This window comes from Triturus cristatus, chromosome 12 (genome assembly GCF_964204655.1).
Source record: "Triturus cristatus chromosome 12, aTriCri1.1, whole genome shotgun sequence".
NCBI lineage: Eukaryota > Metazoa > Chordata > Amphibia > Caudata > Salamandridae > Triturus > Triturus cristatus.
The window spans coordinates 661,772,590-661,794,551 of NC_140595.1; the positions used below are offsets into that span (position 1 = coordinate 661,772,590).

At 41.1% G+C, this 21,962-nt stretch overlaps 21 non-coding genes across 21 annotated transcripts; 18 read left to right on the forward strand and 3 right to left on the reverse strand.

The window, feature by feature from the left end:
- Positions 1 to 73: 73 nt before the first annotated feature.
- TRNAT-UGU (transfer RNA threonine (anticodon UGU)) lies at positions 74 to 145 on the forward strand. Its single transcript has one exon. It is a non-coding gene; the product is annotated as a tRNA-Thr (tRNA).
- Positions 146 to 1,305: 1,160 nt separating this feature from the next.
- On the reverse strand, positions 1,306 to 1,400 carry TRNAI-UAU (transfer RNA isoleucine (anticodon UAU)). The gene is made up of 2 exons: positions 1,363 to 1,400; positions 1,306 to 1,341 (listed from the first exon to the last, which is right to left on the reverse strand). It is a non-coding gene; the product is annotated as a tRNA-Ile (tRNA).
- A 412-nt stretch (positions 1,401 to 1,812) lies between these two features.
- On the forward strand, positions 1,813 to 1,894 carry TRNAS-GCU (transfer RNA serine (anticodon GCU)). The gene has a single exon. It is a non-coding gene; the product is annotated as a tRNA-Ser (tRNA).
- A 589-nt stretch (positions 1,895 to 2,483) lies between these two features.
- On the forward strand, positions 2,484 to 2,555 carry TRNAT-UGU (transfer RNA threonine (anticodon UGU)). Its single transcript has one exon. It is a non-coding gene; the product is annotated as a tRNA-Thr (tRNA).
- A 1,667-nt stretch (positions 2,556 to 4,222) lies between these two features.
- Positions 4,223 to 4,304, forward strand: TRNAS-GCU (transfer RNA serine (anticodon GCU)). The gene has a single exon. It is a non-coding gene; the product is annotated as a tRNA-Ser (tRNA).
- Positions 4,305 to 4,893: 589 nt separating this feature from the next.
- Positions 4,894 to 4,965, forward strand: TRNAT-UGU (transfer RNA threonine (anticodon UGU)). Its single transcript has one exon. It is a non-coding gene; the product is annotated as a tRNA-Thr (tRNA).
- Positions 4,966 to 6,644: 1,679 nt separating this feature from the next.
- On the forward strand, positions 6,645 to 6,726 carry TRNAS-GCU (transfer RNA serine (anticodon GCU)). Its single transcript has one exon. It is a non-coding gene; the product is annotated as a tRNA-Ser (tRNA).
- Positions 6,727 to 7,315: 589 nt separating this feature from the next.
- Positions 7,316 to 7,387, forward strand: TRNAT-UGU (transfer RNA threonine (anticodon UGU)). The gene has a single exon. It is a non-coding gene; the product is annotated as a tRNA-Thr (tRNA).
- Positions 7,388 to 8,547: 1,160 nt separating this feature from the next.
- TRNAI-UAU (transfer RNA isoleucine (anticodon UAU)) lies at positions 8,548 to 8,642 on the reverse strand. The gene is made up of 2 exons: positions 8,605 to 8,642; positions 8,548 to 8,583 (listed from the first exon to the last, which is right to left on the reverse strand). It is a non-coding gene; the product is annotated as a tRNA-Ile (tRNA).
- Positions 8,643 to 9,725: 1,083 nt separating this feature from the next.
- On the forward strand, positions 9,726 to 9,797 carry TRNAT-UGU (transfer RNA threonine (anticodon UGU)). Its single transcript has one exon. It is a non-coding gene; the product is annotated as a tRNA-Thr (tRNA).
- Positions 9,798 to 10,957: 1,160 nt separating this feature from the next.
- On the reverse strand, positions 10,958 to 11,052 carry TRNAI-UAU (transfer RNA isoleucine (anticodon UAU)). The gene is made up of 2 exons: positions 11,015 to 11,052; positions 10,958 to 10,993 (listed from the first exon to the last, which is right to left on the reverse strand). It is a non-coding gene; the product is annotated as a tRNA-Ile (tRNA).
- Positions 11,053 to 11,464: 412 nt separating this feature from the next.
- TRNAS-GCU (transfer RNA serine (anticodon GCU)) lies at positions 11,465 to 11,546 on the forward strand. Its single transcript has one exon. It is a non-coding gene; the product is annotated as a tRNA-Ser (tRNA).
- Positions 11,547 to 12,135: 589 nt separating this feature from the next.
- Positions 12,136 to 12,207, forward strand: TRNAT-UGU (transfer RNA threonine (anticodon UGU)). The gene has a single exon. It is a non-coding gene; the product is annotated as a tRNA-Thr (tRNA).
- A 1,667-nt stretch (positions 12,208 to 13,874) lies between these two features.
- Positions 13,875 to 13,956, forward strand: TRNAS-GCU (transfer RNA serine (anticodon GCU)). The gene has a single exon. It is a non-coding gene; the product is annotated as a tRNA-Ser (tRNA).
- Positions 13,957 to 14,545: 589 nt separating this feature from the next.
- On the forward strand, positions 14,546 to 14,617 carry TRNAT-UGU (transfer RNA threonine (anticodon UGU)). Its single transcript has one exon. It is a non-coding gene; the product is annotated as a tRNA-Thr (tRNA).
- Positions 14,618 to 16,298: 1,681 nt separating this feature from the next.
- TRNAS-GCU (transfer RNA serine (anticodon GCU)) lies at positions 16,299 to 16,380 on the forward strand. The gene has a single exon. It is a non-coding gene; the product is annotated as a tRNA-Ser (tRNA).
- Positions 16,381 to 16,969: 589 nt separating this feature from the next.
- Positions 16,970 to 17,041, forward strand: TRNAT-UGU (transfer RNA threonine (anticodon UGU)). Its single transcript has one exon. It is a non-coding gene; the product is annotated as a tRNA-Thr (tRNA).
- Positions 17,042 to 18,720: 1,679 nt separating this feature from the next.
- Positions 18,721 to 18,802, forward strand: TRNAS-GCU (transfer RNA serine (anticodon GCU)). The gene has a single exon. It is a non-coding gene; the product is annotated as a tRNA-Ser (tRNA).
- A 589-nt stretch (positions 18,803 to 19,391) lies between these two features.
- Positions 19,392 to 19,463, forward strand: TRNAT-UGU (transfer RNA threonine (anticodon UGU)). The gene has a single exon. It is a non-coding gene; the product is annotated as a tRNA-Thr (tRNA).
- A 1,665-nt stretch (positions 19,464 to 21,128) lies between these two features.
- On the forward strand, positions 21,129 to 21,210 carry TRNAS-GCU (transfer RNA serine (anticodon GCU)). The gene has a single exon. It is a non-coding gene; the product is annotated as a tRNA-Ser (tRNA).
- A 589-nt stretch (positions 21,211 to 21,799) lies between these two features.
- Positions 21,800 to 21,871, forward strand: TRNAT-UGU (transfer RNA threonine (anticodon UGU)). The gene has a single exon. It is a non-coding gene; the product is annotated as a tRNA-Thr (tRNA).
- The last annotated feature ends 91 nt before the right edge of the window (positions 21,872 to 21,962 follow it).

The following is a 21,962-nucleotide window of genomic DNA, read 5'->3' on the forward strand; positions in this document are numbered from 1 at the left end:
GAGTCTCAAAATCATAGATATATTCATACCTCAGTAAGAATACATGTTGCAATTTACATCCTGCGTGCAGACTGGCCTTGTAGCTCAGTGGCAGAGCACTGGTCTTGTAAACCAGGGGTCATGAGTTCAAGCCTCATCAGGGCCTTTTTACATGAGTCTTTCTGTATGTTGTTTTCAAGTCATTCTTCCCTGGAGTCACACCTTGCTTTAGGATTGCTTATTGCCAAGCTTCCCTTTCCTGCTTTCATATTATCAAGAAAATATCATGAAGATCATTGAATTATACATTATTGCCTCACCCCTTCCGATCGCCTGACGAACGCCTGACAAACGCCATTCTCACCCTGCCGGGCAAAGCCAAATAAGCCATGCATATTTACAGTTCCTTTGAAAGGCAGAGCGAGGACTAGGACCTCTGTTCCGACTGAATCTGCATCCACAGAAAGGATGTTATAAGGCCCTACAAATTTCACCAAGGAGATGTGAAAGTCTTCCCCCATAAAATACTTTTTTTCCCAGATACCCCGGCTCTTAGGCAAATGAGGTTACTCCTCAAAACCCCACCCCCACTCACCATAAATATCCTTCTCTCCTGCTGTCCATTCAAATGATACAAGGTATCTTGTACATAGAGAGAAAGGGAGAATAGGCAGACTTGCTTCAAAGATTTGGTGACCTTGGATGGGTGGGTTGAATGAAGAAGTGAACCTGGTTTCTGGGAAAGGAGTATCGAGATGAAGATGAGGAAAAGTGAGCATGGACCACATTCATAGGTTAGAGAAATACATTTAATAGGTTGAATGGTTTTGAAAAGTGAACTTCGAGCAGTAATTGTTGGTTTTTAAACTGCAAAGAAATTAAAAATGAATGTTGGATTGGAGGCACACTCTGAGCAGAAAAGCACCATAAGCTGCTATGGTGCAACTCAAGATGGTGAATAGAACCTTTAATATGATGATGCTCTTCTTTTGCTAGTTTTTTCGAGTCACCTTTTATTGTAAGTAGCTGATACAGCATTTTTTGCAGCTCTTCAGTTTATGGTTATCATGTGAGAACACTGTTTTCATCATATTTATTATTCTACAAATGTATTTTTAAATGCACTGATGTGGTGTTTGCATGAAATGCAAGATGGCACATCATGGAATGTTTAAACTGAGCATCGCGGAGGATATGTGATATTTGGCACCCAGAGGAGTAGGACACGTAGATCCTATAAGAAGTAAAGACTCTCTAGCAAGGGCCGTCCATACTCTGAGTTTAAACTTTACTTTTTGTGAAATGGTTTATGAAAATCAACACGGCTGCTACAGGTGAGGCTCGAACTCACAACCTCGGCATGGCTCAGTGCAAGTACTGCTGTATAAGTACCGCGCGCTAACCAATTGCGCCACTGGAGCTCTCTCTTTTCACATCTCCCCAGGTGAGCCATCTACAGCTGACCAAGTAGATGACAGACACTGCTCCATCATTCACTGTGCAAGATCGACTCACATGCTAGCATGTTATCATGACTATTAAAAATACAGTCCAAACGGAATAGATTCTATAATTGTCCTATAACATATGCTCTGTCTATTCAAAACCCCATAGAATTATATCTTGACAGTTCTGACAAAGTCTAGGGGAATCGTATGAATATTTGTAATTAGCACATAGTAAGAATTTCCCAAAAATGAAATGTAGGTCCCTGATTGGGGGAAGACGTGGAATGTGAGATCTTGCCTCAGCTGTTTTTTTCTTTTTTAGGTACAGTATATTGACACTTCAGTACCTTTTGTGAAGCAAGGTTTCAGATGGGGCTGTAGGGCAGACGAGGTGGCCGAGTGGTTAAGGCGATGGACTGCTAATCCATTGTGCTCTGCACGCGTGGGTTCGAATCCCACCTTTGTCGGAAAGCCATCAGAGTCTCTTTTGATGGCTAGCATTTCTTGTAGTATAATTACACTCTCTTTCAAGACAGAGCCAGGATCCGCTAGATGGGATCATCTGACTGTTCCATTTTAACAAATATGTCAAATAAAGTGAAGTATTTTGTGCGTAATAGAAATTAGATCTTTCATGGAGTTTCCAGAGGATTGCCTTTCACTCACTCCTGGCTTATTAACCAGTTTGGATAAATAGATTGATAAGAAAGCAGCTCTTACTCCTAAAGTTTAGGCCGTCTCAAATGAATGACTGTTAACATATGTCTGCCCCACAGAGACAGATCACTTCTAATAAGTGGGTTCTCTATATGTCACTGATTGCAGACATACTAACTAGAGCTATCGGTATGGTCTTGAATGCGAAAACTCTTATTTTCTCATATGAAAATGTAGTTTTTCATACTTCCAAAAAAAGTGCCTTAAGCATGGTCTTCAATGTGTGCGCGCACGTGGACATTCATATGCAACTACGTTTCCATACAGAGTCTCAAAATCATAGATATATTCATACCTCAGTAAGAATACATGTTGCAATTTACATCCTGCGTGCAGACTGGCCTTGTAGCTCAGTGGGAGAGCACTGGTCTTGTAAACCAGGGGTCATGAGTTCAAGCCTCATCAGGGCCTTTTTACATGAGTCTTTCTGTATGTTGTTTTCAAGTCATTCTTCCCTGGAGTCACACCTTGCTTTAGGATTGCTTATTGCCAAGCTTCCCTTTCCTGCTTTCATATTATCAAGAAAATATCATGAAGATCATTGAATTATACATTATTGCCTCACCCCTTCCGATCGCCTGACGAACGCCTGACAAACGCCATTCTCACCCTGCCGGGCAAAGCCAAATAAGCCATGCATATTTACAGTTCCTTTGAAAGGCAGAGCGAGGACTAGGACCTCTGTTCCGACTGAATCTGCATCCACAGAAAGGATGTTATAAGGCCCTACAAATTTCACCAAGGAGATGTGAAAGTCTTCCCCCATAAAATACTTTTTTTCCCAGATACCCCGGCTCTTAGGCAAATGAGGTTACTCCTCAAAACCCCACCCCCACTCACCATAAATATCCTTCTCTCCTGCTGTCCATTCAAATGATACAAGGTATCTTGTACATAGAGAGAAAGGGAGAATAGGCAGACTTGCTTCAAAGATTTGGTGACCTTGGATGGGTGGGTTGAATGAAGAAGTGAACCTGGTTTCTGGGAAAGGAGTATCGAGATGAAGATGAGGAAAAGTGAACATGGACCACATTCATAGGTTAGAGAAATACATTTAATAGATTGAATGGTTTTGAAAAGTGAACTTCGAGCAGTAATTGTTGGTTTTTAAACTGCAAAGAAATTAAAAATGAATGTGGGATTGGAGGCACACTCTGAGCAGAAAAGCACCATAAGCTGCTATGGTGCAACTCAAGATGGTGAATAGAACCTTTAATATGATGATGCTCTTCTTTTGCTAGTTTTTTCGAGTCACCTTTTATTGTAAGTAGCTGATACAGCATTTTTTGCAGCTCTTCAGTTTATGGTTATCATGTGAGAACACTGTTTTCATCATATTTATTATTCTACAAATGTATTTTTAAATGCACTGATGTGGTGTTTGCATGAAATGCAAGATGGCACATCATGGAATGTTTAAACTGAGCATCGCGGAGGATATGTGATATTTGGCACCCAGAGGAGTAGGACACGTAGATCCTATAAGAAGTAAAGACTCTCTAGCAAGGGCCGTCCATACTCTGAGTTTAAACTTTACTTTTTGTGAAATGGTTTATGAAAATCAACACGGCTGCTACAGGTGAGGCTCGAACTCACAACCTCGGCATGGCTCAGTGCAAGTACTGCTGTATAAGTACCGCGCGCTAACCGATTGCGCCACTGGAGCTCTCTCTTTTCACATCTCCCCAGGTGAGCCATCTACAGCTGACCAAGTAGATGACAGACACTGCTCCATCATTCACTGTGCAAGATCGACTCACATGCTAGCATGTTATCATGACTATTAAAAATACAGTCGAAACGGAATAGATTCTATAATTGTCCTATAACATATGCTCTGTCTATTCAAAACCCCATAGAATTATATCTTGACAGTTCTGACAAAGTCTAGGGGAATCGTATGAATATTTGTAATTAGCACATAGTAAGAATTTCCCAAAAATGAAATGTAGGTCCCTGATTGGGGGAAGACGTGGAATGTGAGATCTTGCCTCAGCTGTTTTTTTCTTTTTTAGGTACAGTATATTGACACTTCAGTACCTTTTGTGAAGCAAGGTTTCAGATGGGGCTGTAGGGCAGACGAGGTGGCCGAGTGGTTAAGGCGATGGACTGCTAATCCATTGTGCTCTGCACGCGTGGGTTCGAATCCCACCTTTGTCGGAAAGCCATCAGAGTCTCTTTTGATGGCCAGCATTTCTTGTAGTATAATTACACTCTCTTTCAAGACAGAGCCAGGATCCGCTAGATGGGATCATCTGACTGTTCCATTTTAACAAATATGTCAAATAAAGTGAAGTATTTTGTGCGTAATAGAAATTAGATCTTTCATGGAGTTTCCAGAGGATTGCCTTTCACTCACTCCTGGCTTATTAACCAGTTTGGATAAATAGATTGATAAGAAAGCAGCTCTTACTCCTAAAGTTTAGGCCGTCTCAAATGAATGACTGTTAACATATGTCTGCCCCACAGAGACAGATCACTTCTAATAAGTGGGTTCTCTATATGTCACTGATTGCAGACATACTAACTAGAGCTATCGGTATGGTCTTGAATGCGAAAACTCTTATTTTCTCATATGAAAATGTAGTTTTTCATACTTCCAAAAAAAGTGCCTTAAGCATGGTCTTCAATGTGTGCGCGCACGTGGACATTCATATGCAACTACGTTTCCATACAGAGTCTCAAAATCATAGATATATTCATACCTCAGTAAGAATACATGTTGCAATTTACATCCTGCGTGCAGACTGGCCTTGTAGCTCAGTGGCAGAGCACTGGTCTTGTAAACCAGGGGTCATGAGTTCAAGCCTCATCAGGGCCTTTTTACATGAGTCTTTCTGTATGTTGTTTTCAAGTCATTCTTTCCTGGAGTCACACCTTGCTTTAGGATTGCTTATTGCCAAGCTTCCCTTTCCTGCTTTCATATTATCAAGAAAATATCATGAAGATCATTGAATTATAAATTATTGCCTCACCCCTTCCGATCGCCTGACGAACGCCTGACAAACGCCATTCTCACCCTGCCGGGCAAGCCCTGCCGGGCAAAGCCAAATAAGCCATGCATATTTACAGTTCCTTTGAAAGGCAGAGCGAGGACTAGGACCTCTGTTCCGACTGAATCTGCATCCACAGAAAGGATGTTATAAGGCCCTACAAATTTCACCAAGGAGATGTGAAAGTCTTCCCCCATAAAATACTTTTTTTCCCAGATACCCCGGCTCTTAGGCAAATGAGGTTACTCCTCAAAACCCCACCCCCACTCACCATAAATATCCTTCTCTCCTGCTGTCCATTCAAATGATACAAGGTATCTTGTACATAGAGAGAAAGGGAGAATAGGCAGACTTGCTTCAAAGATTTGGTGACCTTGGATGGGTGGGTTGAATGAAGAAGTGAACCTGGTTTCTGGCAAAGGAGTATCGAGATGAAGATGAGGAAAAGTGAACATGGACCACATTCATAGGTTAGAGAAATACATTTAATAGGTTGAATGGTTTTGAAAAGTGAACTTCGAGCAGTAATTGTTGGTTTTTAAACTGCAAAGAAATTAAAAATGAATGTGGGATTGGAGGCACACTCTGAGCAGAAAAGCACCATAAGCTGCTATGGTGCAACTCAAGATGGTGAATAGAACCTTTAATATGATGATGCTCTTCTTTTGCTAGTTTTTTCGAGTCACCTTTTATTGTAAGTAGCTGATACAGCATTTTTTGCAGCTCTTCAGTTTATGGTTATCATGTGAGAACACTGTTTTCATCATATTTATTATTCTACAAATGTATTTTTAAATGCACTGATGTGGTGTTTGCATGAAATGCAAGATGGCACATCATGGAATGTTTAAACTGAGCATCGCGGAGGATATGTGATATTTGGCACCCAGAGGAGTAGGACACGTAGATCCTATAAGAAGTAAAGACTCTCTCAAGGGCCGTCCATACTCTGAGTTTAAAGTTTACTTTTTGTGAAATGGTTTATGAAAAACAACACGGCTGCTACAGGTGAGGCTCGAACTCACAACCTCGGCATGGCTCAGTGCAAGTACTGCTGTATAAGTACCGCGCGCTAACCGATTGCGCCACTGGAGCTCTCTCTTTTCACATCTCCCCAGGTGAGCCATCTACAGCTGACCAAGTAGATGACAGACACTGCTCCATCATTCACTGTGCAAGATCGACTCACATGCTAGCATGTTATCATGACTATTAAAAATACAGTCCAAACGGAATAGATTCTATAATTGTCCTATAACATATGCTCTGTCTATTCAAAACCCCATAGAATTATATCTTGACAGTTCTGACAAAGTCTAGGGGAATCTTATGAATATTTGTAATTAGCACATAGTAAGAATTTCCCAAAAATGAAATGTAGGTCCCTGATTGGGGGAAGACGTGGAATGTGAGATCTTGCCTCAGCTGTTTTTTTCTTTTTTAGGTACAGTATATTGACACTTCAGTACCTTTTGTGAAGCAAGGTTTCAGATGGGGCTGTAGGGCAGACGAGGTGGCCGAGTGGTTAAGGCGATGGACTGCTAATCCATTGTGCTCTGCACGCGTGGGTTCGAATCCCACCTTCGTCGGAAAGCCATCAGAGTCTCTTTTGATGGCCAGCATTTCTTGTAGTATAATTACACTCTCTTTCAAGACAGAGCCAGGATCCGCTAGATGGGATCATCTGACTGTTCCATTTTAACAAATATGTCAAATAAAGTGAAGTATTTTGTGCGTAATAGAAATTAGATCTTTCATGGAGTTTCCAGAGGATTGCCTTTCACTCACTCCTGGCTTATTAACCAGTTTGGATAAATAGATTGATAAGAAAGCAGCTCTTACTCCTAAAGTTTAGGCCGTCTCAAATGAATGACTGTTAACATATGTCTGCCCCACAGAGACAGATCACTTCTAATAAGTGGGTTCTCTATATGTCACTGATTGCAGACATACTATCTAGAGCTATCGGTATGGTCTTGAATGCGAAAACTCTTATTTTCTCATATGAAAATGTAGTTTTTCATACTTCCAAAAAAAGTGCCTTAAGCATGGTCTTCAATGTGTGCGCGCACGTGGACATTCATATGCAACTACGTTTCCATACAGAGTCTCAAAATCATAGATATATTCATACCTCAGTAAGAATACATGTTGCAATTTACATCCTGTGTGCAGACTGGCCTTGTAGCTCAGTGGCAGAGCACTGGTCTTGTAAACCAGGGGTCATGAGTTCAAGCCTCATCAGGGCCTTTTTACATGAGTCTTTCTGTATGTTGTTTTCAAGTCATTCTTCCCTGGAGTCACACCTTGCTTTAGGATTGCTTATTGCCAAGCTTCCCTTTCCTGCTTTCATATTATCAAGAAAATATCATGAAGATCATTGAATTATACATTATTGCCTCACCCCTTCCGATCGCCTGACGAACGCCTGACAAACGCCATTCTCACCCTGCCGGGCAAAGCCAAATAAGCCATGCATATTTACAGTTCCTTTGAAAGGCAGAGCGAGGACTAGGACCTCTGTTCCGACTGAATCTGCATCCACAGAAAGGATGTTATAAGGCCCTACAAATTTCACCAAGGAGATGTGAAAGTCTTCCCCCATAAAATACTTTTTTTCCCAGATACCCCGGCTCTTAGGCAAATGAGGTTACTCCTCAAAACCCCACCCCCACTCACCATAAATATCCTTCTCTCCTGCTGTCCATTCAAATGATACAAGGTATCTTGTACATAGAGAGAAAGGGAGAATAGGCAGACTTGCTTCAAAGATTTGGTGACTTTGGATGGGTGGGTTGAATGAAGAAGTGAACCTGGTTTCTGGGAAAGGAGTATCGAGATGAAGATGAGGAAAAGTGAACATGGACCACATTCATAGGTTAGAGAAATACATTTAATAGGTTGAATGGTTTTGAAAAGTGAACTTCGAGCAGTAATTGTTGGTTTTTAAACTGCAAAGAAATTAAAAATGAATGTGGGATTGGAGGCACACTCTGAACAGAAAAGCACCATAAGCTGCTATGGTGCAACTCAAGATGGTGAATAGAACCTTTAATATGATGATGCTCTTCTTTTGCTAGTTTTTTCGAGTCACCTTTTATTGTAAGTAGCTGATACAGCATTTTTTGCAGCTCTTCAGTTTATGGTTATCATGTGAGAACACAGTTTTCATCATATTTATTATTCTACAAATGTATTTTTAAATGCACTGATGTGGTGTTTGCATGAAATGCAAGATGGCACATCATGGAATGTTTAAACTGAGCATCGCGGAGGATATGTGATATTTGGCACCCAGAGGAGTAGGACACGTAGATCCTATAAGAAGTAAAGACTCTCTAGCAAGGGCCGTCCATACTCTGAGTTTAAACTTTACTTTTTGTGAAATGGTTTATGAAAAACAACACGGCTGCTCCAGGTGAGGCTCGAACTCACAACCTCGGCATGGCTCAGTGCAAGTACTGCTTTATAAGTACCGCGCGCTAACCGATTGCGCCACTGGAGCTCTCTCTTTTCACATCTCCCCAGGTGAGCCATCTACAGCTGACCAAGTAGATGACAGACACTGCTCCATCATTCACTGTGCAAGATCGACTCACATGCTAGCATGTTATCATGACTATTAAAAATACAGTCCAAACGGAATAGATTCTATAATTGTCCTATAACATATGCTCTGTCTATTCAAAACCCCATAGAATTATATCTTGACAGTTCTGACAAAGTCTAGGGGAATCTTATGAATATTTGTAATTAGCACATAGTAAGAATTTCCCAAAAATGAAATGTAGGTCCCTGATTGGGGGAAGACGTGGAATGTGAGATCTTGCCTCAGCTGTTTTTTTCTTTTTTAGGTACAGTATATTGACACTTCAGTACCTTTTGTGAAGCAAGGTTTCAGATGGGGCTGTAGGGCAGACGAGGTGGCCGAGTGGTTAAGGCGATGGACTGCTAATCCATTGTGCTCTGCATGCGTGGGTTCGAATCCCACCTTCGTCGGAAAGCCATCAGAGTCTCTTTTGATGGCCAGCATTTCTTGTAGTATAATTACACTCTCTTTCAAGACAGAGCCAGGATCCGCTAGATGGGATCATCTGACTGTTCCATATTAACAAATATGTCAAATAAAGTGAAGTATTTTGTGCGTAATAGAAATTAGATCTTTCATGGAGTTTCCAGAGGATTGCCTTTCACTCACTCCTGGCTTATGAACCAGTTTGGATAAATAGATTGATAAGAAAGCAGCTCTTACTCCTAAAGTTTAGGCAGTCTCAAATGAATGACTGTTAACATATGTCTGCCCCACAGAGACAGATCACTTCTAATAAGTGGGTTCTCTATATGTCACTGATTGCAGACATACTAACTAGAGCTATCGGTATGGTCTTGAATGCGAAAACTCTTATTTTCTCATATGAAAATGTAGTTTTTCATACTTCCAAAAAAAGTGCCTTAAGCATGGTCTTCAATGTGTGCGCGCACGTGGACATTCATATGCAACTACGTTTCCATACAGAGTCTCAAAATCATAGATATATTCATACCTCAGTAAGAATACATGTTGCAATTTACATCCTGCGTGCAGACTGGCCTTGTAGCTCAGTGGCAGAGCACTGGTCTTGTAAACCAGGGGTCATGAGTTCAAGCCTCATCAGGGCCTTTTTACATGAGTCTTTCTGTATGTTGTTTTCAAGTCATTCTTCCCTGGAGTCACACCTTGCTTTAGGATTGCTTATTGCCAAGCTTCCCTTTCCTGCTTTCATATTATCAAGAAAATATCATGAAGATCATTGAATTATACATTATTGCCTCACCCCTTCCGATCGCCTGACGAACGCCTGACAAACGCCATTCTCACCCTGCCGGGCAAAGCCAAATAAGCCATGCATATTTACAGTTCCTTTGAAAGGCAGAGCGAGGACTAGGACCTCTGTTCCGACTGAATCTGCATCCACAGAAAGGATGTTATAAGGCCCTACAAATTTCACCAAGGAGATGTGAAAGTCTTCCCCCATAAAATACTTTTTTTCCCAGATACCCCGGCTCTTAGGCAAATGAGGTTACTCCTCAAAACCCCACCCCCACTCACCATAAATATCCTTCTCTCCTGCTGTCCATTCAAATGATACAAGGTATCTTGTACATAGAGAGAAAGGGAGAATAGGCAGACTTGCTTCAAAGATTTGGTGACCTTGGATGGGTGGGTTGAATGAAGAAGTGAACCTGGTTTCTGGGAAAGGAGTATCGAGATGAAGATGAGGAAAAGTGAGCATGGACCACATTCATAGGTTAGAGAAATACATTTAATAGGTTGAATGGTTTTGAAAAGTGAACTTCGAGCAGTAATTGTTGGTTTTTAAACTGCAAAGAAATTAAAAATGAATGTGGGATTGGAGGCACACTCTGAGCAGAAAAGCACCATAAGCTGCTATGGTGCAACTCAAGATGGTGAATAGAACCTTTAATATGATGATGCTCTTCTTTTGCTAGTTTTTTCGAGTCACCTTTTATTGTAAGTAGCTGATACAGCATTTTTTGCAGCTCTTCAGTTTATGGTTATCATGTGAGAACACTGTTTTCATCATATTTATTATTCTACAAATGTATTTTTAAATGCACTGATGTGGTGTTTGCATGAAATGCAAGATGGCACATCATGGAATGTTTAAACTGAGCATCGCGGAGGATATGTGATATTTGGCACCCAGAGGAGTAGGACACGTAGATCCTATAAGAAGTAAAGACTCTCTAGCAAGGGCCGTCCATACTCTGAGTTTAAACTTTACTTTTTGTGAAATGGTTTATGAAAATCAACACGGCTGCTACAGGTGAGGCTCGAACTCACAACCTCGGCATGGCTCAGTGCAAGTACTGCTGTATAAGTACCGCGCGCTAACCAATTGCGCCACTGGAGCTCTCTCTTTTCACATCTCCCCAGGTGAGCCATCTACAGCTGACCAAGTAGATGACAGACACTGCTCCATCATTCACTGTGCAAGATCGACTCACATGCTAGCATGTTATCATGACTATTAAAAATACAGTCCAAACGGAATAGATTCTATAATTGTCCTATAACATATGCTCTGTCTATTCAAAACCCCATAGAATTATATCTTGACAGTTCTGACAAAGTCTAGGGGAATCGTATGAATATTTGTAATTAGCACATAGTAAGAATTTCCCAAAAATGAAATGTAGGTCCCTGATTGGGGGAAGACGTGGAATGTGAGATCTTGCCTCAGCTGTTTTTTTCTTTTTTAGGTACAGTATATTGACACTTCAGTACCTTTTGTGAAGCAAGGTTTCAGATGGGGCTGTAGGGCAGACGAGGTGGCCGAGTGGTTAAGGCGATGGACTGCTAATCCATTGTGCTCTGCACGCGTGGGTTCGAATCCCACCTTTGTCGGAAAGCCATCAGAGTCTCTTTTGATGGCTAGCATTTCTTGTAGTATAATTACACTCTCTTTCAAGACAGAGCCAGGATCCGCTAGATGGGATCATCTGACTGTTCCATTTTAACAAATATGTCAAATAAAGTGAAGTATTTTGTGCGTAATAGAAATTAGATCTTTCATGGAGTTTCCAGAGGATTGCCTTTCACTCACTCCTGGCTTATTAACCAGTTTGGATAAATAGATTGATAAGAAAGCAGCTCTTACTCCTAAAGTTTAGGCCGTCTCAAATGAATGACTGTTAACATATGTCTGCCCCACAGAGACAGATCACTTCTAATAAGTGGGTTCTCTATATGTCACTGATTGCAGACATACTAACTAGAGCTATCGGTATGGTCTTGAATGCGAAAACTCTTATTTTCTCATATGAAAATGTAGTTTTTCATACTTCCAAAAAAAGTGCCTTAAGCATGGTCTTCAATGTGTGCGCGCACGTGGACATTCATATGCAACTACGTTTCCATACAGAGTCTCAAAATCATAGATATATTCATACCTCAGTAAGAATACATGTTGCAATTTACATCCTGCGTGCAGACTGGCCTTGTAGCTCAGTGGGAGAGCACTGGTCTTGTAAACCAGGGGTCATGAGTTCAAGCCTCATCAGGGCCTTTTTACATGAGTCTTTCTGTATGTTGTTTTCAAGTCATTCTTCCCTGGAGTCACACCTTGCTTTAGGATTGCTTATTGCCAAGCTTCCCTTTCCTGCTTTCATATTATCAAGAAAATATCATGAAGATCATTGAATTATACATTATTGCCTCACCCCTTCCGATCGCCTGACGAACGCCTGACAAACGCCATTCTCACCCTGCCGGGCAAAGCCAAATAAGCCATGCATATTTACAGTTCCTTTGAAAGGCAGAGCGAGGACTAGGACCTCTGTTCCGACTGAATCTGCATCCACAGAAAGGATGTTATAAGGCCCTACAAATTTCACCAAGGAGATGTGAAAGTCTTCCCCCATAAAATACTTTTTTTCCCAGATACCCCGGCTCTTAGGCAAATGAGGTTACTCCTCAAAACCCCACCCCCACTCACCATAAATATCCTTCTCTCCTGCTGTCCATTCAAATGATACAAGGTATCTTGTACATAGAGAGAAAGGGAGAATAGGCAGACTTGCTTCAAAGATTTGGTGACCTTGGATGGGTGGGTTGAATGAAGAAGTGAACCTGGTTTCTGGGAAAGGAGTATCGAGATGAAGATGAGGAAAAGTGAACATGGACCACATTCATAGGTTAGAGAAATACATTTAATAGATTGAATGGTTTTGAAAAGTGAACTTCGAGCAGTAATTGTTGGTTTTTAAACTGCAAAGAAATTAAAAATGAATGTGGGATTGGAGGCACACTCTGAGCAGAAAAGCACCATAAGCTGCTATGGTGCAACTCAAGATGGTGAATAGAACCTTTAATATGATGATGCTCTTCTTTTGCTAGTTTTTTCGAGTCACCTTTTATTGTAAGTAGCTGATACAGCATTTTTTGCAGCTCTTCAGTTTATGGTTATCATGTGAGAACACTGTTTTCATCATATTTATTATTCTACAAATGTATTTTTAAATGCACTGATGTGGTGTTTGCATGAAATGCAAGATGGCACATCATGGAATGTTTAAACTGAGCATCGCGGAGGATATGTGATATTTGGCACCCAGAGGAGTAGGACACGTAGATCCTATAAGAAGTAAAGACTCTCTAGCAAGGGCCGTCCATACTCTGAGTTTAAACTTTACTTTTTGTGAAATGGTTTATGAAAATCAACACGGCTGCTACAGGTGAGGCTCGAACTCACAACCTCGGCATGGCTCAGTGCAAGTACTGCTGTATAAGTACCGCGCGCTAACCGATTGCGCCACTGGAGCTCTCTCTTTTCACATCTCCCCAGGTGAGCCATCTACAGCTGACCAAGTAGATGACAGACACTGCTCCATCATTCACTGTGCAAGATCGACTCACATGCTAGCATGTTATCATGACTATTAAAAATACAGTCGAAACGGAATAGATTCTATAATTGTCCTATAACATATGCTCTGTCTATTCAAAACCCCATAGAATTATATCTTGACAGTTCTGACAAAGTCTAGGGGAATCGTATGAATATTTGTAATTAGCACATAGTAAGAATTTCCCAAAAATGAAATGTAGGTCCCTGATTGGGGGAAGACGTGGAATGTGAGATCTTGCCTCAGCTGTTTTTTTCTTTTTTAGGTACAGTATATTGACACTTCAGTACCTTTTGTGAAGCAAGGTTTCAGATGGGGCTGTAGGGCAGACGAGGTGGCCGAGTGGTTAAGGCGATGGACTGCTAATCCATTGTGCTCTGCACGCGTGGGTTCGAATCCCACCTTTGTCGGAAAGCCATCAGAGTCTCTTTTGATGGCCAGCATTTCTTGTAGTATAATTACACTCTCTTTCAAGACAGAGCCAGGATCCGCTAGATGGGATCATCTGACTGTTCCATTTTAACAAATATGTCAAATAAAGTGAAGTATTTTGTGCGTAATAGAAATTAGATCTTTCATGGAGTTTCCAGAGGATTGCCTTTCACTCACTCCTGGCTTATTAACCAGTTTGGATAAATAGATTGATAAGAAAGCAGCTCTTACTCCTAAAGTTTAGGCCGTCTCAAATGAATGACTGTTAACATATGTCTGCCCCACAGAGACAGATCACTTCTAATAAGTGGGTTCTCTATATGTCACTGATTGCAGACATACTAACTAGAGCTATCGGTATGGTCTTGAATGCGAAAACTCTTATTTTCTCATATGAAAATGTAGTTTTTCATACTTCCAAAAAAAGTGCCTTAAGCATGGTCTTCAATGTGTGCGCGCACGTGGACATTCATATGCAACTACGTTTCCATACAGAGTCTCAAAATCATAGATATATTCATACCTCAGTAAGAATACATGTTGCAATTTACATCCTGCGTGCAGACTGGCCTTGTAGCTCAGTGGCAGAGCACTGGTCTTGTAAACCAGGGGTCATGAGTTCAAGCCTCATCAGGGCCTTTTTACATGAGTCTTTCTGTATGTTGTTTTCAAGTCATTCTTCCCTGGAGTCACACCTTGCTTTAGGATTGCTTATTGCCAAGCTTCCCTTTCCTGCTTTCATATTATCAAGAAAATATCATGAAAATCATTGAATTATAAATTATTGCCTCACCCCTTCCGATCGCCTGACGAACGCCTGACAAACGCCATTCTCACCCTGCCGGGCAAGCCCTGCCGGGCAAAGCCAAATAAGCCATGCATATTTACAGTTCCTTTGAAAGGCAGAGCGAGGACTAGGACCTCTGTTCCGACTGAATCTGCATCCACAGAAAGGATGTTATAAGGCCCTACAAATTTCACCAAGGAGATGTGAAAGTCTTCCCCCATAAAATACTTTTTTTCCCAGATACCCCGGCTCTTAGGCAAATGAGGTTACTCCTCAAAACCCCACCCCCACTCACCATAAATATCCTTCTCTCCTGCTGTCCATTCAAATGATACAAGGTATCTTGTACATAGAGAGAAAGGGAGAATAGGCAGACTTGCTTCAAAGATTTGGTGACCTTGGATGGGTGGGTTGAATGAAGAAGTGAACCTGGTTTCTGGCAAAGGAGTATCGAGATGAAGATGAGGAAAAGTGAACATGGACCACATTCATAGGTTAGAGAAATACATTTAATAGGTTGAATGGTTTTGAAAAGTGAACTTCGAGCAGTAATTGTTGTTTTTTAAACTGCAAAGAAATTAAAAATGAATGTGGGATTGGAGGCACACTCTGAGCAGAAAAGCACCATAAGCTGCTATGGTGCAACTCAAGATGGTGAATAGAACCTTTAATATGATGATGCTCTTCTTTTGCTAGTTTTTTCGAGTCACCTTTTATTGTAAGTAGCTGATACAGCATTTTTTGCAGCTCTTCAGTTTATGGTTATCATGTGAGAACACTGTTTTCATCATATTTATTATTCTACAAATGTATTTTTAAATGCACTGATGTGGTGTTTGCATGAAATGCAAGATGGCACATCATGGAATGTTTAAACTGAGCATCGCGGAGGATATGTGATATTTGGCACCCAGAGGAGTAGGACACGTAGATCCTATAAGAAGTAAAGACTCTCTAGCAAGGGGCGTCCATACTCTGAGTTTAAACTTTACTTTTTGTGAAATGGTTTATGAAAATCAACACGGCTGCTACAGGTGAGGCTCGAACTCACAACCTCGGCATGGCTCAGTGCAAGTACTGCTGTATAAGTACCGCGCGCTAACCGATTGCGCCACTGGAGCTCTCTCTTTTCACATCTCCCCAGGTGAGCCATCTACAGCTGACCAAGTAGATGACAGACACTGCTCCATCATTCACTGTGCAAGATCGACTCACATGCTAGCATGTTATCATGACTATTAAAAATACAGTCCAAACGGAATAGATTCTATAATTGTCCTATAACATATGCTCTGTCTATTCAAAACCCCATAGAATTATATCTTGACAGTTCTGACAAAGTCTAGGGGAATCTTATGAATATTTGTAATTAGCACATAGTAAGAATTTCCCAAAAATGAAATGTAGGTCCCTGATTGGGGGAAGACGTGGAATGTGAGATCTTGCCTCAGCTGTTTTTTTCTTTTTTAGGTACAGTATATTGACACTTCAGTACCTTTTGTGAAGCAAGGTTTCAGATGGGGCTGTAGGGCAGACGAGGTGGCCGAGTGGTTAAGGCGATGGACTGCTAATCCATTGTGCTCTGCACGCGTGGGTTCGAATCCCACCTTCGTCGGAAAGCCATCAGAGTCTCTTTTGATGGCCAGCATTTCTTGTAGTATAATTACACTCTCTTTCAAGACAGAGCCAGGATCCGCTAGATGGGATCATCTGACTGTTCCATTTTAACAAATATGTCAAATAAAGTGAAGTATTTTGTGCGTAATAGAAATTAGATCTTTCATGGAGTTTCCAGAGGATTGCCTTTCACTCACTCCTGGCTTATTACCCAGTTTGGATAAATAGATTGATAAGAAAGCAGCTCTTACTCCTAAAGTTTAGGCCGTCTCAAATGAATGACTGTTAACATATGTCTGCCCCACAGAGACAGATCACTTCTAATAAGTGGGTTCTCTATATGTCACTGATTGCAGACATACTAACTAGAGCTATCGGTATGGTCTTGAATGCGAAAACTCTTATTTTCTCATATGAAAATGTAGTTTTTCATACTTCCAAAAAAAGTGCCTTAAGCATGGTCTTCAATGTGTGCGCGCACGTGGACATTCATATGCAACTACGTTTCCATACAGAGTCTCAAAATCATAGATATATTCATACCTCAGTAAGAATACATGTTGCAATTTACATCCTGCGTGCAGACTGGCCTTGTAGCTCAGTGGCAGAGCACTGGTCTTGTAAACCAGGGGTCATGAGTTCAAGCCTCATCAGGGCCTTTTTACATGAGTCTTTCTGTATGTTGTTTTCAAGTCATTCTTCCCTGGAGTCACACCTTGCTTTAGGATTGCTTATTGCCAAGCTTCCCTTTCCTGCTTTCATATTATCAAGAAAATATCATGAAGATCATTGAATTATAAATTATTGCCTCACCCCTTCCGATCGCCTGACGAACGCCTGACGAACGCCATTCTCACCCTGCCGGGCAAGCCCTGCCGGGCAAAGCCAAATAAGCCATGCATATTTACAGTTCCTTTGAAAGGCAGAGCGAGGACTAGGACCTCTGTTCCGACTGAATCTGCATCCACAGAAAGGATGTTATAAGGCGCTACAAATTTCACCAAGGAGATGTGAAAGTCTTCCCCCATAAAATACTTTTTTTCCCAGACACCCCGGCTCTTAGGCAAATGAGGTTACTCCTCAAAACCCCACCCCCACTCACCATAAATATCCTTCTCTCCTGCTGTCCATTCAAATGATACAAGGTATCTTGTACATAGAGAGAAAGGGAGAATAGGCAGACTTGCTTCAAAGATTTGGTGACCTTGGATGGGTGGGTTGAATGAAGAAGTGAACCTGGTTTCTGGCAAAGGAGTATCGAGATGAAGATGAGGAAAAGTGAACATGGACCACATTCATAGGTTAGAGAAATACATTTAATAGGTTGAATGGTTTTGAAAAGTGAACTTCGAGCAGTAATTGTTGTTTTTTAAACTGCAAAGAAATTAAAAATGAATGTGGGATTGGAGGCACACTCTGAGCAGAAAAGCACCATAAGCTGCTATGGTGCAACTCAAGATGGTGAATAGAACCTTTAATATGATGATGCTCTTCTTTTGCTAGTTTTTTCGAGTCACCTTTTATTGTAAGTAGCTGATACAGCATTTTTTGCAGCTCTTCAGTTTATGGTTATCATGTGAGAACACTGTTTTCATCATATTTATTATTCTACAAATGTATTTTTAAATGCACTGATGTGGTGTTTGCATGAAATGCAAGATGGCACATCATGGAATGTTTAAACTGAGCATCGCGGAGGATATGTGATATTTGGCACCCAGAGGAGTAGGACACGTAGATCCTATAAGAAGTAAAGACTCTCTCAAGGGCCGTCCATACTCTGAGTTTAAACTTTACTTTTTGTGAAATGGTTTATGAAAATCAACACGGCTGCTACAGGTGAGGCTCGAACTCACAACCTCGGCATGGCTCAGTGCAAGTACTGCTGTATAAGTACCGCGCGCTTACCGATTGCGCCACTGGAGCTCTCTCTTTTCACATCTCCCCAGGTGAGCCATCTACAGCTGACCAAGTAGATGACAGACACTGCTCCATCATTCACTGTGCAAGATCGACTCACATGCTAGCATGTTATCATGACTATTAAAAATACAGTCCAAACGGAATAGATTCTATAATTGTCCTATAACATATGCTCTGTCTATTCAAAACCCCATAGAATTATATCTTGACAGTTCTGACAAAGTCTAGGGGAATCTTATGAATATTTGTAATTAGCACATAGTAAGAATTTCCCAAAAATGAAATGTAGGTCCCTGATTGGGGGAAGACGTGGAATGTGAGATCTTGCCTCAGCTGTTTTTTTCTTTTTTAGGTACAGTATATTGACACTTCAGTACCTTTTGTGAAGCAAGGTTTCAGATGGGGCTGTAGGGCAGACGAGGTGGCCGAGTGGTTAAGGCGATGGACTGCTAATCCATTGTGCTCTGCACGCGTGGGTTCGAATCCCACCTTCGTCGGAAAGCCATCAGAGTCTCTTTTGATGGCCAGCATTTCTTGTAGTATAATTACACTCTCTTTCAAGACAGAGCCAGGATCCGCTAGATGGGATCATCTGACTGTTCCATTTTAACAAATATGTCAAATAAAGTGAAGTATTTTGTGCGTAATAGAAATTAGATCTTTCATGGAGTTTCCAGAGGATTGCCTTTCACTCACTCCTGGCTTATTACCCAGTTTGGATAAATAGATTGATAAGAAAGCAGCTCTTACTCCTAAAGTTTAGGCCGTCTCAAATGAATGACTGTTAACATATGTCTGCCCCACAGAGACAGATCACTTCTAATAAGTGGGTTCTCTATATGTCACTGATTGCAGACATACTAACTAGAGCTATCGGTATGGTCTTGAATGCGAAAACTCTTATTTTCTCATATGAAAATGTAGTTTTTCATACTTCCAAAAAAAGTGCCTTAAGCATGGTCTTCAATGTGTGCGCGCACGTGGACATTCATATGCAACTACGTTTCCATACAGAGTCTCAAAATCATAGATATATTCATACCTCAGTAAGAATACATGTTGCAATTTACATCCTGCGTGCAGACTGGCCTTGTAGCTCAGTGGCAGAGCACTGGTCTTGTAAACCAGGGGTCATGAGTTCAAGCCTCATCAGGGCCTTTTTACATGAGTCTTTCTGTATGTTGTTTTCAAGTCATTCTTCCCTGGAGTCACACCTTGCTTTAGGATTGCTTATTGCCAAGCTTCCCTTTCCTGCTTTCATATTATCAAGAAAATATCATGAAGATCATTGAATTATAAATTATTGCCTTACCCCTTCCGATCGCCTGACGAACGCCTGACAAACGCCATTCTCACCCTGCCGGGCAAAGCCAAATAAGCCATGCATATTTACAGTTCCTTTGAAAGGCAGAGCGAGGACTAGGACCTCTGTTCCGACTGAATCTGCATCCACAGAAAGGATGTTATAAGGCCCTACAAATTTCACCAAGGAGATGTGAAAGTCTTCCCCCATAAAATACTTTTTTTCCCAGATACCCCGGCTCTTAGGCAAATGAGGTTACTCCTCAAAACCCCACCCCCACTCACCATAAATATCCTTCTCTCCTGCTGTCCATTCAAATGATACAAGGTATCTTGTACATAGAGAGAAAGGGAGAATAGGCAGACTTGCTTCAAAGATTTGGTGACCTTGGATGGGTGGGTTGAATGAAGAAGTGAACCTGGTTTCTGGCAAAGGAGTATCGAGATGAAGATGAGGAAAAGTGAACATGGACCACATTCATAGGTTAGAGAAATACATTTAATAGGTTGAATGGTTTTGAAAAGTGAACTTCGAGCAGTAATTGTTGGTTTTTAAACTGCAAAGAAATTAAAAATGAATGTGGGATTGGAGGCACACTCTGAGCAGAAAAGCACCATAAGCTGCTATGGTGCAACTCAAGATGGTGAATAGAACCTTTAATATGATGATGCTCTTCTTTTGCTAGTTTTTTCGAGTCACCTTTTATTGTAAGTAGCTGATACAGCATTTTTTGCAGCTCTTCAGTTTATGGTTATCATGTGAGAACACTGTTTTCATCATATTTATTATTCTACAAATGTATTTTTAAATGCACTGATGTGGTGTTTGCATGAAATGCAAGATGGCACATCATGGAATGTTTAAACTGAGCATCGCGGAGGATATGTGATATTTGGCACCCAGAGGAGTAGGACACGTAGATCCTATAAGAAGTAAAGACTCTCTCAAGGGCCGTCCATACTCTGAGTTTAAAGTTTACTTTTTGTGAAATGGTTTATGAAAAACAACACGGCTGCTACAGGTGAGGCTCGAACTCACAACCTCGGCATGGCTCAGTGCAAGTACTGCTGTATAAGTACCGCGCGCTAACCGATTGCGCCACTGGAGCTCTCTCTTTTCACATCTCCCCAGGTGAGCCATCTACAGCTGACCAAGTAGATGACAGACACTGCTCCATCATTCACTGTGCAAGATCGACTCACATGCTAGCATGTTATCATGACTATTAAAAATACAGTCCAAACGGAATAGATTCTATAATTGTCCTATAACATATGCTCTGTCTATTCAAAACCCCATAGAATTATATCTTGACAGTTCTGACAAAGTCTAGGGGAATCTTATGAATATTTGTAATTAGCACATAGTAAGAATTTCCCAAAAATGAAATGTAGGTCCCTGATTGGGGGAAGACGTGGAATGTGAGATCTTGCCTCAGCTGTTTTTTTCTTTTTTAGGTACAGTATATTGACACTTCAGTACCTTTTGTGAAGCAAGGTTTCAGATGGGGCTGTAGGGCAGACGAGGTGGCCGAGTGGTTAAGGCGATGGACTGCTAATCCATTGTGCTCTGCACGCGTGGGTTCGAATCCCACCTTCGTCGGAAAGCCATCAGAGTCTCTTTTGATGGCCAGCATTTCTTGTAGTATAATTACACTCTCTTTCAAGACAGAGCCAGGATCCGCTAGATGGGATCATCTGACTGTTCCATTTTAACAAATATGTCAAATAAAGTGAAGTATTTTGTGCGTAATAGAAATTAGATCTTTCATGGAGTTTCCAGAGGATTGCCTTTCACTCACTCCTGGCTTATTAACCAGTTTGGATAAATAGATTGATAAGAAAGCAGCTCTTACTCCTAAAGTTTAGGCCGTCTCAAATGAATGACTGTTAACATATGTCTGCCCCACAGAGACAGATCACTTCTAATAAGTGGGTTCTCTATATGTCACTGATTGCAGACATACTATCTAGAGCTATCGGTATGGTCTTGAATGCGAAAACTCTTATTTTCTCATATGAAAATGTAGTTTTTCATACTTCCAAAAAAAGTGCCTTAAGCATGGTCTTCAATGTGTGCGCGCACGTGGACATTCATATGCAACTACGTTTCCATACAGAGTCTCAAAATCATAGATATATTCATACCTCAGTAAGAATACATGTTGCAATTTACATCCTGTGTGCAGACTGGCCTTGTAGCTCAGTGGCAGAGCACTGGTCTTGTAAACCAGGGGTCATGAGTTCAAGCCTCATCAGGGCCTTTTTACATGAGTCTTTCTGTATGTTGTTTTCAAGTCATTCTTCCCTGGAGTCACACCTTGCTTTAGGATTGCTTATTGCCAAGCTTCCCTT